Source organism: Musca autumnalis, unplaced genomic scaffold (assembly GCF_047663935.1).
Source record: "Musca autumnalis isolate F117 unplaced genomic scaffold, ASM4766393v1 scaffold_5, whole genome shotgun sequence".
NCBI lineage: Eukaryota > Metazoa > Arthropoda > Insecta > Diptera > Muscidae > Musca > Musca autumnalis.
Window position 1 is genome coordinate 53,338,970 of NW_027412088.1, and position 14,402 is coordinate 53,353,371.

The following is a 14,402-nucleotide window of genomic DNA, read 5'->3' on the forward strand; positions in this document are numbered from 1 at the left end:
ACATTGGTGACCATCAACAATTTGATTAATAATGGCGAATTCCGAAGATGAACAAGTTTCCTTTGCTTCTTCATCTCCACCGATTAGAATATCTCGTGTTGGTGTAAAAATCCCACCCTGTTGGAAGACAAATCTTAAGATTTGGTTCCGGCAAATTGAAAGCCTTTTTTAATGTCATCTAGCATAATGTATGAAGTATTAAAGACGGCAATGCTAGCTGAATTTCAAGTTTCCGAAGAAAGGAGATTACAGAAATTGTTGAAGAATGTCGAAATGGCGATAGAAAACCATCTGCCGTACTAAGAGGGAAAGTATTAGACGACATGCTGAAATCCTTGTGGTTTCAACATCTACCAACCATGACAAAAGCAGTTTTATCCGTAAGTACCGACAAGGGGTAATGGAAAGCAATGATCGATTTTTCGACTTTTCAATTTGGTCCTAAAACAAAAAATGCGATTTTGGGTCTGGCGATTATTTCATTCGTCCTAAAACTCGACATTCGACTTTTTTGTAACCGCGAAAAATCGATTTCGAGTTTATTTTTGAAACTGTAATACCGCCAAGTCAACTATCTATGGGCAAACTCGAAAATCGATCACAAGATAATCGATTATGCGATTTTCCCTCCAGACAAAAGTCGACTACGATTTTTAGTCTTTTGACCGCAAAAAGTCGATTAATCGAAAGTCGACATACCTATCCCTAGTATCGACACCGTAGGCAAACTTGCAGTCATGGCGGATAAAATTAATGATCAACTCAGGAGAATTCGTGTTTGCGCTTGGATCGCATTGAAGGACAGGGGAGTGAAATTTTGAACTGTCAAAAAACGCTGTACATCGTGCAAGAAGCAAGAGCAGAAACTCGAAATTCCAAACAATCTCGTGATGCCTCTGGGCGTCTCTGCTGGTATCATTTCAAGTTTGGAAGTAAGGCAACCAAGTGTCGTCGGAAAACTAAAACCTCTTTCGTCTATAGTGACGGATGAAGGGGGGTTTGAAGCTATGTCGCCTAATTTTAAGAGACACACATAATAATAAACAATGATGTTTCTGTGATACCCGCATCAATTTGGCAAAAACATTCAACCCCTCAGGACATGGAGCTCCAAGCCGCCAATAACACTACTATAAGAACTTATAGTATAACACGATCAGTTATTGAGTCCGATTTTCTGAAGCATTGACAAGTAAATAAACAAAAAATTGTATGCTCAATGTATAAAGAACAGAAAATTTCATCTGTAACAGGCTATACGACTCCAAGAGATTCCACTTTCTAACAGAAGAATTCAAAGATATAACTAAACCGTCTAATAAATTGTGTCCTGTCCAACATTCCGCGACACATCATATTGAAACAAAAGGATGATTACCCGTCCATAGGAAGCCCAGAAGATAGTCTACTGAAAAGCTAAACATTGTAAAGAAGGAATTTGAATATATGATGGAACTTGGAATGTGTCGTCCTTCGATGAGCAATTGGTCAAGCCCAATCCATTTGGTTCCCAAACAGAAGAATGAATGGCGTCCATGTGGAGACTTTAGATCACTAAATAAGGTAACCGTTACAAATAGATATCCCATCCAGCATATACATGATTTTACCAGTAACTTGCATGGAAATACAATTTTTTCAAAGATCGATTTGGTAAAGGGATATTTTCAAATTCCCGTAGAGGAGAAGGACATTCCGAAGACAGCAATCGCCACATCAATTGGTGTGCATATTGCACAAACATTTCAGCGTTTCATGATGGAGGTCCTGATTATTGCTACGTATATACCGATGAACATAAGAAACACATACGTTTGTTATTTGAGCGATCTCGAATTCGCGTATTCGTTTTCTACAGCGTTCTTGGTATGAATAAAATAAACCAAGTAAGAAAGTATCAGTTAGCTGTGCTGACAGAGATATAACCTCAGTCACTGACCCAAAAAAAGAAAATATTTGAAAAAGTTTTACAGTTATCTTGCACGATTGCTATTTGAGTATGTACCGTCAGGGATTTGGAGCTAGGACCACTATCTCGGAAGGTGTTGACTTATTCAGGAAAAAGATTGTACCGTGTTAAATGAGGCCACTAGAACAACCTGCTGTAAAAAATTTCAAAACGATCCGAGAGGAGCTGTTAAGCTTCACTTTATCCGAATTTTGCATCGGAGGTACCCGAAGGAGCCATGTCCGTCCGTCTGTCTGGCTCGAACGGATCAACCGATTCGGTCCAAAATTTGGCTTTCGTAATATTTAGTTTAAGTTTGAAGATGGATTATATCGGTCCACTCTTTCCGGTACCGTCCCCCACAAAAGTTCGAAAATGTTCGGAAAATTTGTGCGCACGACAACTCCTGAAGGTAGTAACCGATTTTGTCCATACTTTGCATATCGTGAAACTTCTAGCAGACTTATATGAGATTCCAATAAAAACTCTATCGGTCCATTCCTTCGGGTACCTCCCACACAAAATTTCGGATAAGTTCAGTTTAGGACCTGCTATAGAATTGCTTTAATTTTTGTTGAAGCAACTTGCATTCGCTACCTACATTACGACGGTAAATTTTTTTTTCAGGGACAAGTCCATACTTCTTGAGAAAACAGCCCGAAAGGTGTAAAGAACCTCTATGACACCACATGTAGTGGCTGGAGGGCACGATCTGAACTGATCAACCGATTTGTTCGAAATTTGGCCTTCCAAATTGACACCCAAAATAAGATCAACATCCATAATGGACTATGTCAGTCCATTCCTTTAAGTACCTCTTCCGCAGTACTTTTGAACTTGAATCATAATCCGCATTTTCGTTGGTTCATACGCGAATTTTTTGTCATCCGTGATTTATTTACGGGATTCGATAGTAATCACTATGAAACTAAGAAAACCAAAAAATAGGTCAATATATTAAAAAGTGTGGGCGTACCGAGCTCCTAAACAATATTTCGTGTTTTAAAAATTCTTCCCGGCGAACTTAACGCCTTTTTTAGAATAATCAGTCTGTACCACTTATAATTTGTTTTAAATTTTAAAATTGTTTAATGGTTTAGGTTGTTAATTGTTCGACCCACCGGAACTTCAGCATTTTTCACTTGTTTCATTTGATGTTGAAAAATCCTTTCCTTGATATGCTGCAATAAATCACTTAAGTGTTTTAACATTGTCAATAAACATAGAGTGCATAAAACTTCTTGTACTTAATTAAGAAACAAGAAGATGAAAAAACTTTCTTAAAAAAACTTGTTAAGTGCATTTCAATTACACCATGATGATGGCGTAGACCAATAACTATTTGAATATACAACAACAACAGCTGTCAATTAAAATGGAAATAAACAAATGGCAAGAAGACATTATATTCCAAACAAATATAAATAGAATCAAAGTATTTAATTACCTTTTATTTCAAGAATAAAAAGACGACCATAAAAACTTCCATGGCTGTGAATGCAGAAGTAGTTGAAGTGGAAACTTGTTGTCAATCAATCACAAACACTTATTTTATGTTAAGCAAAACACTTATTTCCTCTTTTTTAATACACACAAACAATTGCACAAAAGCACTAATGATTTTTTTAATTCGAAATCGAAATCGATTTATTTTAAGATAAAAATATTTTTTCATTAAATTTTTTTCTTAAATATTTTGTTTTATATTTTTCAATAATTTTCTACTTTGATTATTTTATTTAAAAAAATTATTAATTTTAATTTTTAGAATATTGTTGAATTTCTCTCTACTTTTATTGACAATTGTAATTGAAATTTGTTTTAATTGTTTTTTATTATTTTTCAATTTATTCTAATTGCAACATTTATTGTTTGTAAAAACTATTTGATTTATGTGCGCCACTATTATTTCACAATAATAAAATGTTGTTTTTATTTATTTTACCTTTTTGATATTTTTGTTTAGATTAGTGTTTATTTCATTTATGGTTATTTGAGATTTTAATTTATTTTTTACAAAAATATTTATTGGTAATTTAACGCTCACTCTCCCTCTTTTAGTGATGATAGTCCGTAGTTATTATGGATTTATAATAAACAAATATTTATTTTTTATATTCATTGCAAATATATATATCTCTGGCCATACACACACATACATATATTGTTTATGGCATATCAATAACAATTTGTTTTAAAATTTTTATTATTAATGTTTTCAATGGCACTATTGTTTGTTCATTTGCTCAGACGACCATTAGGTGTGTGGATGTGTGGGAGAAAAGTGTGTTTGTATGATTAACGCCATGCTTAATTGCTCATTAATGATTGTTTTATTAAGTTTTTTTGTGTGTTTTTATTTAATATTCTATATGCGTTTTTTTGTTTTTCATTTCTACAGGAACACTTTTGTGAATTGTTTGTTTTGCTTTTTTTGGTTTGTTTTTTTTTTTTTTGTCTGTTGCTATTTTATCTTGGCTAGATAGTGGTTTTATAATTATTTATATTAATTAACTTTTTAATTGCACTAAGTATTATTTTTAATAAGCTTAATTAATTTTTTAGAAAACTATTAACTGCAATCTCTGACGGCCGTTTTGTATGTGACATATTGTCATCAAAGCTGCAAATAAAAAAGAAAGCAAAAATAAGTCGTTAATCAATTATGCAATGACAAACTAGACATGTTATTAATTAATTTTGAGATTTGTATATAATATCCTTTTTAGATATGTCATAAAAATCAGTAGGAGGAAAAGTCGAAAAGCTATATTCCGCAGAAAATTCAAATTTAATTTTAAAGCAATCGATGGGGTCCACTAGAACAAATGCGTAGCGTATTTTTCATGGCGAGCGGTAGCTTGTTTACCCTTTTCTTTATTTTAAAGCAGAAGATGTTTGTTTTATTTATGGTGATACCGAGTTAAAATATGTTTTTATACCCTCAGCTTTTAGGCTATAGTTGGAATATACACTTTGACACGATGAAAATGTGCCTCATCGAAATAATGGTTATAGACCCCTAGTATGTTTGGACAAAATCCGTTTAAGAAAATGTGGAGTAGATTAAGGCATGTCCGTTTGGCACGATAACACACGAATTCAGTTCTCGTAATATTTTGTCCAAACTTAGATTAAGTTCGAAGATGGGTCATGTTGGTCCACTCCTTCGGGTACCTTCACCACAAAATTTCAACAATTTTCGCTTAAATAGTGGGCACGATAACTCTCCAAATGAGTAACCGAACTTTGCACGTCGTAATACTATCCCCAGACATTAGATTAGCTTTGAATATGGACTATAACGGCCCACTCCTTCGAGTATCTCTCAGATCGGCATGGACTTTTTTGCAGCAGGTTGTGCTCGACGTCCCTTTCAAAACAGTACTTCCTGAGATAATGTTCCAACTAAATAAACCTGTCGGCATCAACTCAAATGTAAGACGAGGACGATAATTTAATAATTTACGAATTAAGTATCCGATTTGGCTGAAACATGGCCCATCGTACAATTTCTTAGAAATGTACATTTAGATCCACGAAGGTCTTTACTGGAAAACATTTTTACTTAAGTGCCGAAGCACAGTGGTTAAGAATCGTTTTTCATGGTCAAAACTCTGTAACCTTTGATAACACTTTCAGCTTTCCGAAACATCAAAAGCAACCAAATTCGGTCTAACGGTTGCAGAGGACTTGAAGGTCAAATTACAATTTTGAGTTTTTTCATATTTTGCATCAAAAAATGTAGCTTAAATCTTCACTCGAACTTGACCTGCCTATGGAAAAAATACACTTGGGTGCAAAAATAGAATGTTCTAGCTTAATTATTGCGGACGCTAGTGTGATTCCAAGTGACGATCATTTGTATGTATATCGACTTAGAATTTTGCCTTGATCAAGAAAATTTATGAGTGAAAGTAAAAAAAAAAATTAATGTAGGTGAAGCTAATGTTCGCACAATTATAATACGCGAACTATTGCAGTATACCATAAACTATGACTATAGTTGTACCAAACGACTAGGCTTTTACGTTGTTATTCCAATGTAAGTAAAATGTTCCTCAACGAAATAATGGTTGATATATCCATGTCCGTCCGTCGCACGATAACTCTCGAACGGATCAACCGATTCGGTCCAAAATTTGACTTTTATAATATTTTGTCTAAACTTAGTTTAAGTTCGGAGATGGGTTATATCGGTCCACTCCTTCCGGTACCTCCCCCACAAAAGTTCGAAATTGTTCGGAAAATGTGTGCGCACGATAACTTTTGAAGGGAGTAACCGATGTAGCCCATACTTTGCACATCATGAAATTTCTACCAGACTAAGATGAGGTTCCAATATCGACTCAATCGCTCCACTCCTCCGGGTACCTCCCACACAAAATTTCGGAGAAGTTCAGTTTAGGAACAGCTCTCGAATCGCTTTGGTTTTTGTTGTAACAACTTGTACTTGTCCTCTATACGACGGTTTAAGTTTCATCAGGGGCAAGTCCATACTTCCTGAGATAATAGTCCGTAAGTTTAAAAAAACCCTACGGCACCATGTGTAGTGGTTGGAACTCATGATAACTCTCGATCGGATCAGCCGATTTAGTTCAAAATTTGTCTTTCGTAATATTTTGCCCAAAGTTAGTTTAATTTCTAAAATGGTACATATCGGTCCACTCCTTCAAGTACCACCCCCACAATAGTATGATAATATTCGGAAAAATTGAACGCATGATAACTCTTGAAGGGAGTGACCGATTTAGTCCATACTTTACACATCTTATATATCTACCAGGTATAGATCAGGTTCGAATATAGGCTATATTTGTGCATCCCATCGGGTACCTCCCACACAAAATTTCGGATTTGTTCACTGTAAGACTTGCTCTCGAATCACTTTGATTTTTGTTTAAGCAACTTGCATTCGCTGCCTCAGTTACGACTGTAAAAAATTTTTTAGGGGCAAGTCCATACTTCTTGAGAAAACAGCCTGACAGAGATATACCCTGCCGACAGAGATATACCCTGCCGACAGAGATATACCCTCAGACTGAGAGGATTGAAGAACTTTTTCCAAAAAAAAAACTTATGTATTTAGGGGGTTTTCAAAAGGTTGGGCGTATGCAACGACAAAAGTATGGAAAGGATTAAAGCTCAAAAATTTGCAGGGATATCGATAGATAGGGCTTTTTTATTACACTAGCCTCAGAAAACCATAATATCGCTGTAAACAGGGCCTCTAGGAAAACCCTCGGTAAAAATGTCCAAATGTTGAACATTTGTGTGGGTGGTACCACAAGGATTGGCATATATGGCCCAAATTTGAACGTTGACTTGGTTTCAACAATATTTAGAGATCCAAATGTTGGACCAAATCGGTTGCTTTGTTTATGAGAAATCGCGCGTACCATTTTGCGAATATTTTGGAACTTTTGTGGGAGAGGTACCGGAAGGAGTAAACCTATAAGCACCACCTTCGAATTTCCTCTAATATTCGAAGAAATATTACGATATCCAAAGTGTGGACGAACGCAGTATTCGGTTAGCGCCCTCCAGCCACTACATATAGTGCCATAGGGGTTTTTGACAACTTTCGGGTTGTTTTTTTCAAGAAATATGGACTTGCCCCTGAAAAACTGCTTTATAATCGACAAAAAGGTGGTAGGTGTTGATCTGCATCTCTTGGGTCTTCTCCAGGATTTGCCGCAGGGTAAATATCTGGTCAATGGTGGACTTGCCAGGTCTAAAGCCGCATTGGTATGGTCCAATTATCTCGTTGACCATTGGCTTTAGTCGTTCGCACAATATCCCTGACACGATCTTGTAGGCAATAGGGAGTAGACTTATGCCCCTATAGTTAGAGCATACAGTCTTATCTCCCTTCTTGTGGACGGGGCACAGGATACTCAGGTTCCAATTGTCGGGTACTCGTTCTTCTTGCCAGATGGTGCTAACTAGCTGATGAATACACCTTATCAGCGTGTCGCCTCCGGGTTTGAACAGCTCGGCTGGTAAGCCATCCGCTCCTGCTGCCTTATTATTCTTCAGCCGATTTATTGCTGTCTTTACCTCATCTTGGCTGGGCGGTATACATTCAATACCATCTTCTGGGATTGGGACTGTGGTATCTTCGTCGTCTTCGCTGCTATTGGATACCAACAGTTTTGAAAAATGTTCTTTCCATATCCTGAGTACACTATCTGTATCAGTTACCAAATTACCTTGCTGGTCTCTACAGGAGGATGTGCCTGTACCAAAGCCATCAGTTTGATGCTTGACTCTTTGGTAGAATTTTCGGACTTCATTCTGACTCCTGTACATCTTGATTTTTTCACCCTCCCGCTTTTCCATCTCTCTCTTTTTCCTGCGGAAAGGACGTTTCTCCTCTCTCCTTTTCTCCCTGTATCTCTCTCGTGCGCTACGCGTTGCTACGGATTGTAAAGTATCCCTATATGCCGCATTTTTCTCTTCGGTGGCAGAACGACACTCCTGATCATACCATGGATTCCTTGGTGGAGGCCTCTGGTATCCAAGTATGGATTTTGCGGCTGTTTGCATGGAGTGGGCAATGCTTTGCCATTGCGCTGATATGTTATCGGGATGAGGAGTGCTTTGATTAAGCAATTGGGCTAGTTGAGTGGAATATGCTGTGGCTATCTGTTGTGATTGCAGCTTACCGATGTCTAACTTTCGTGTTGTGTCTGTTCGTACTTTGTTTGCTATGTTTAAGCGGGTGCGTACCTTTGCTGCAACAAGGTAGTGGTCCGAATCAATGTTTGCGCCGAATCAATGTTTCGGCACGATCGTACATCCAACACGCTCGATGAATGTCTTCCATCTATCACAACATGATCAATTTGGTTTCTTGTTTTCTGATCTGGAGAAACCCAGGTGCCCTTATGAATATCGAGATGATTAAATCTGGTTCTGCTAACTACCATGTTTTTTGCAGCTGCAAAGTCTATCAGCCTCATACCATTGTCAGATGTTTCACTATGGAGACTGAAATTTCCCGACTGTTGGGCCAAAGATATTCTCCTTTCCAATTTTGGCATTAAAATCGCCTAGAATGATTTTAATGTCATGGGCAGGGCAATGGTCATATGTTTCTTCTAAGCGCTCGTAAAATATATCTTTGGTCTGTTCGTCCTTTTCTTCAGAGGGAGCATGAGCGCAAATAAAGCTGATGTTGAAGAATTTAGCTTTTATTCGAATTGCAGCAAGTCTTTCATTCACTGGGGTGAAGCTGGATACCAGATGTTTTAGTCTCCGACTAACTACGAATCCACAACCAAACTCATGCTTTACGTCATGGCAGCTATAATACAGTGTGTCACCTTTAGGTGTTGTTGTAACGCCTTTCCCAATCCATCGTATTTCCTGTATGGCAGTAATATCGGTCTTGTACTTTTCAAGTACGTCTGCCAATGCGAAGACTGTGCCTTCTCTATAAAGAGTGCGGAAATTCCAGGTGCAGATTCGCAGATCATGGTCCTTAAAACGTTTGCGGGGTTCGTCATCTTTAGAGGGGTTTGTTTTTCTTTTCTTTCGTTTTTTCATAGTAGGCTGTTTTTTTCTAGTGGAGGGTTACTAACCCGACGCCCAACCCAAGTTTTTAACGTTCTTATGGGTGAACGCGCGGCACATGTTAGCTTACTACCTTTAACGGGTGTTAAAGGCAGTTCCCCATACTATACTATACACTTACTAATATATCTACCTGATATAGATCAAGTTCGAATATAGACTATGTTTGTCCACTCCTTCGGGTACCTCCCACACAACGTTTCGGATATGTTCACTTTAAGACCTGCTCCCGAATCACTTTGATTATTGTTGAAGCAACTTGCATTCGCTGCCTCAGTTACGACTGTAAAAGTTTTTTAGGGGCAAGCCCATATTTCTTGAGAAAACCGTCTGAAAGGTGTAAAAAAAAACTTCAATAACACCATATGTAGTGGCTGGAAAGCACAATAGCTCTCGAAGTGATCAACCGATTTAGACAATAATTTGGCCTTCGTCATATTTTGTCCAAACTTAGTTTCAGTTCGAAGATGGACAAACCCGTCCACAACCTCCGCTACTTCTCCTCAATATTAAAAAAAATTCACTAAAATGGTGTGCCCTATATCTCCTGAACGGGGCAACCAATTTGGTCCAAACTTTGGATCCCCCAATATTTTGTCCAGATTTAGTTTAACTTATAAAATGGCTCATATCAGTCCTCTCCTTAGGGTACCTCCCCCACAACAGCTTAACATTTGGGTCTAAGTGCAGTTTAAGGTCTGTTCGAAGATCCTCTGTTCCTATTCTTGCTTCCTGGCATACTGGTCCAAAATTTATACGATGACCCACAAAGCCGACTGATACTTTTTTACTTGTCATTAAAAATTTTACGGTTTAATTTCCACAGATTTTTGTCGGTAAGGCAAAATAGCTGCAGATTGTTTATATCCAGTTTCTACATAGTCATAGTTTTAGCCTCTTAATATACATTTATGCCTGTCATATTCATTTCAAAAAAAGTTAAACCATCGTGCAATATCTTTATGTATTTATGTTTGCTAATTGTGGCTGTTAAATACCAAAACGAAGTTCTTGCTTGTTTGTATCCTGCGTACAAATTGTAATTACCAAAGTATTGTTATCCCATTAAAATTTATCATTACCGCATTTCCTAATGAGTTTTAATATTTATGAGATTTTTCACAACATACTAATAAAGAGAGTTGCAGTACCCTACAGGCCATTGTGATACACAAGCCAAAGTGTTTGTTTTGTTGCGAGCCTTGTAATGAGGTCAATATTTTTAGCTGTTACTTACAATTTGTGTTTGAATAAATATTAGGTTTTCTCTGATTATTACTACACGTATTTATTCAGGAACAACATCAAAATGTTTCAGTTCGTTACTATCAAAATGATTTCATGCCTGCGAAGGAGCTATATAACGTAATATAAAACTTTGTGTTTAACATTTTCGTTAACTTAAAACTGAATATTAAAGACTTTCCATTATCCTACACAACTTACTATAAGATTTGTATAAAATTTTTTCAATTAATAGGGATCCGATCTCAGACAAAGTGTTTGCATATCCAATGTCTTATAGCACAATTCATATTTTACTATATTCTAAAAATTAAATTTGGTATGTAATATATTTTGCATCTTAAAGTCAAACAGATTTTTTGTTGAACACCATAAAAACCATTTACATCGCAGTTTAAAATACAACAACAACAATGTACATTTTGAAATATATGGTTATATGCCTAAAAGTCTACCTTCGATTGTTAGCAAGTAAAAGCGCCCCATCAGTCAACTTAGCATTGAAAAGCTCAAGAATAGTAGAGGTAATGTGAATTAAACAACACTCAATCAAACACAACCACACAAGAAAAACGTAAACGAACCCTTCTCAAAAATGTATGTATGTAGGTAAGTCTTGAAATATCGAAGTAAACAACAACAGCCACAAAAAGAATCAAACACAACAAAATTCCAGGTGGAAAAAAGGTAAAAAAGAATAAGAGCAAAATTGGAAAGGAGGTAGGCATAAAGAGCAAGCTTCACCCCTCTCCTTCCCCATGACACAATATAAGTATGTCAAACCTGCTAAGGGTAACAAACGAAATAAAGTACATACAACAAGGCAAAAAAAGCAAAAGGAAGAAGGCAAAGAGAAAAGTTAACAACTAGTGATGCTGATGATAAAAAACTGAGATGGAGATGACGATGTTGTTAACGATGAGAACACATCGAAATAAAGCATAAAACCCCTCTTAAACCTAAGCATAAATGTGGTAAGCAACAATTTATATGTGTATTCTGTAACAGTGTGCATGGATAGATGTTTGAAGGTTTATGTGTAATAAGGTAAAGGAAGATCTATACAGGCACGTAAGGAAGAGGGTGTGTGTGTCTGTGTAATAGCAATCATTACACAAAATACCTTCAACCAAAACATTGATACTAGGGAACATTGACACACATAAGTTTGATAATGCAGGCAAAAGTATATTTCCTTCACCACTTTTCCAGTTATGAACGTACACACACACACACACACACAAAGGCTTGGTGTACAAATTCAGGATAAATGTCGTTGTCACAATTTCCACAACTTTTTGACACTCAACAAATGCCAAGATTTGCAAAAGAATCCATGAAAAACTTTCGTAATTAGTAGAGTTGTAGAAGAAAATTTGTGTCATGATCTATACAAATGGAACAAATGTGGCTCCAAGGAATAAAACTAAAAATAAGAACAATAAATGAAGGTCTTCATTACATTAAATGCTGAGGAAATGAGTTTTGACATTTTTATATGGGGGACATTCCATTGAACAGGGTGTCGTATGAGTGTTGATGTCACGTATACCCCCATTGAAACATATTTGAACTGCTATTACAAAAATAAGAGAAACAATTGTTTTGTTCCAGAACTGCAAGAATCTACGAATTTCTACTATTTTTTCGATAACATAAAGGAAAAAATGTTATCGTAGTAAAAAATTAGTAAAGCTGGGTACACATTGTCAGTTTTGAATGTCGATATTTCGCAATTATCGATAACTGTCAAACCGTCCAGCAACCACAAAACATTTGGTGGTTGCATGATGAATGACAAAATTGAACGGCCACACTAGCAGGTAACAACAAAGCTGTCATTCAAAACTGACAATGTGTACCCAGCTTAACTTCTTCCAGGTTCTGGAACAGGCATATTATGTAGTTGTAAATATTTCATTATTATTTTGCAAAGTTTAGAAAATTTTTTTCTGTACAAGCACAAAGTGCATAACATAATTAATACATGCTTCAGATTTTAAGCTCCTGTTTTGGCCAACAAAAAAAAACCTTGGAAGGTCCATGACAACATATCTACTTCAATCTTTTAGTAATATATATTTCGCGGAAAACGAAAAATCTTCTACAGATCCACACTTGGTGGGTCCACGGAAAAATAGTTTACAGATCCACGCTTCGTGGGTCCACGGAAACATTTTTTAAAAAAATGCACGCTACTTAAGTCCATCAAAAATTTTTTTGAATTGCGGTCAACAAATTTCTTTTAGAAGGTCTTACGTCTATTGAACATTATTAAGAAATTAAAACAGGTCCCGAGCTTCATGGGTTCAACCTTTATTTTTTTCCGAATTATACAAGAAATGTAGTTTTTAAGTTTTATTATACTTTGCTTCCTGTATTTGGAGTAAACTTAGTCATTCATTTGCATTCAAATCCAATTTGTATAAGAATTATACAAGGAAAGCAAAATAAATTAAAAAATTGAAGTAAAAAATTTGGCTCATTTGAATAGAACCCCCCTTTAAATCTTGGGAATACAGAAAGATTGTATTAGAATATCGATGCATATTCACTCTATATTGAAAACGAAGTACTTTCAGTAATATTCAGTAAAAGTATATCCCTCCTGATTAAGGATACACCCGTATATCCTGCTTTGGCAAGAATTCTTTAAATAATCAGGTGTAATACCTAACAAAGCTTGTTTTTTTCTTTCAACAAGTTTATTTTTGGAAGCGTACTTTCTCCTTTAATCGTATATTTGACACATAAGTCATTCCTATACATTTTAGAGAATATTTACCACTGTAGAATATGTCGGCCCCTGCAAGATATCCGCATTTCTTTTCAAATATTTAAGTTTTGGTGACTCGAGGTGCACAAAAGTTTATAAAATCGTGATGAAATCGCCACTCGGGATATCTGAAAATACTTCTCACTACTGGAAATGCCTGTTTTAGAACTCCTTTGTAAATTTTCGTGCGCATTTAGGGTGAAAGAAATTGACGCCCAAGTCCTTCACACATAAAAACCTCATATTTTGAATAATTAGGAAAAAATTGAGGTTGAATACAATTTTGCTGGGGGGTTCTATTCATGTGAACGGCAGTGTATGTATTAATTAATTAATTAATTCATTTATGAGACTTAAAGAAAAATGGTGAACTTTTATAAGGAAGGTACCCTATGAAATGGACCGGTATGGTCAATTTTTATACTCTCGCCTTTAGGGTATATACACCGTAATTTGGTGTATATATACCGAAATTTGTGCCGTCTGTATATTTTTCCGTTTGTCTGGCTGGCTGATGCGAACGATGACTCTCGAACGGATTAACCGATTCGAAACAAATTATGCACTTCGCAATATTTTGCTCAAACCTAGTTTAAGTCTTGCGATCATTTCCTTTAAATATCTTTTAAAACTCAAAAAATATCTGTAAAAATCTATTATTTCTATCTACAAAATCTTAAAAATGTTCTTTTTTTTAATTTATAAAAAAAAAAAAACAAGTAAGAAAGTATCAGTCAGCTGTGCTGACGCAGATCTTAAACTTCACTTTTTCCGCATTTTGTGTCGGAGGTACCTGAAGGAGTGCACCGATACAGTCCATATTCCAACCTGGTACATGACTGGATGAAATAATAC

The 14,402-nt window shown here is 36.1% G+C and overlaps 1 long non-coding RNA gene across 2 annotated transcripts in view; it reads right to left on the minus strand.

Annotated features, from left to right (window-relative positions):
- Nucleotides 1-4,289: 4,289 nt before the first annotated feature.
- LOC141387534 (uncharacterized) overlaps nucleotides 4,290-14,402 on the minus strand; it is a 59,478-nt gene continuing 49,365 nt past the window's right edge. For both annotated transcript variants that reach the window (XR_012408579.1, XR_012408578.1), the window contains exon 3: nucleotides 4,290-4,571. This is a non-coding gene — a long non-coding RNA (uncharacterized lncRNA). The remainder of the gene's footprint in view (nucleotides 4,572-14,402) is intronic.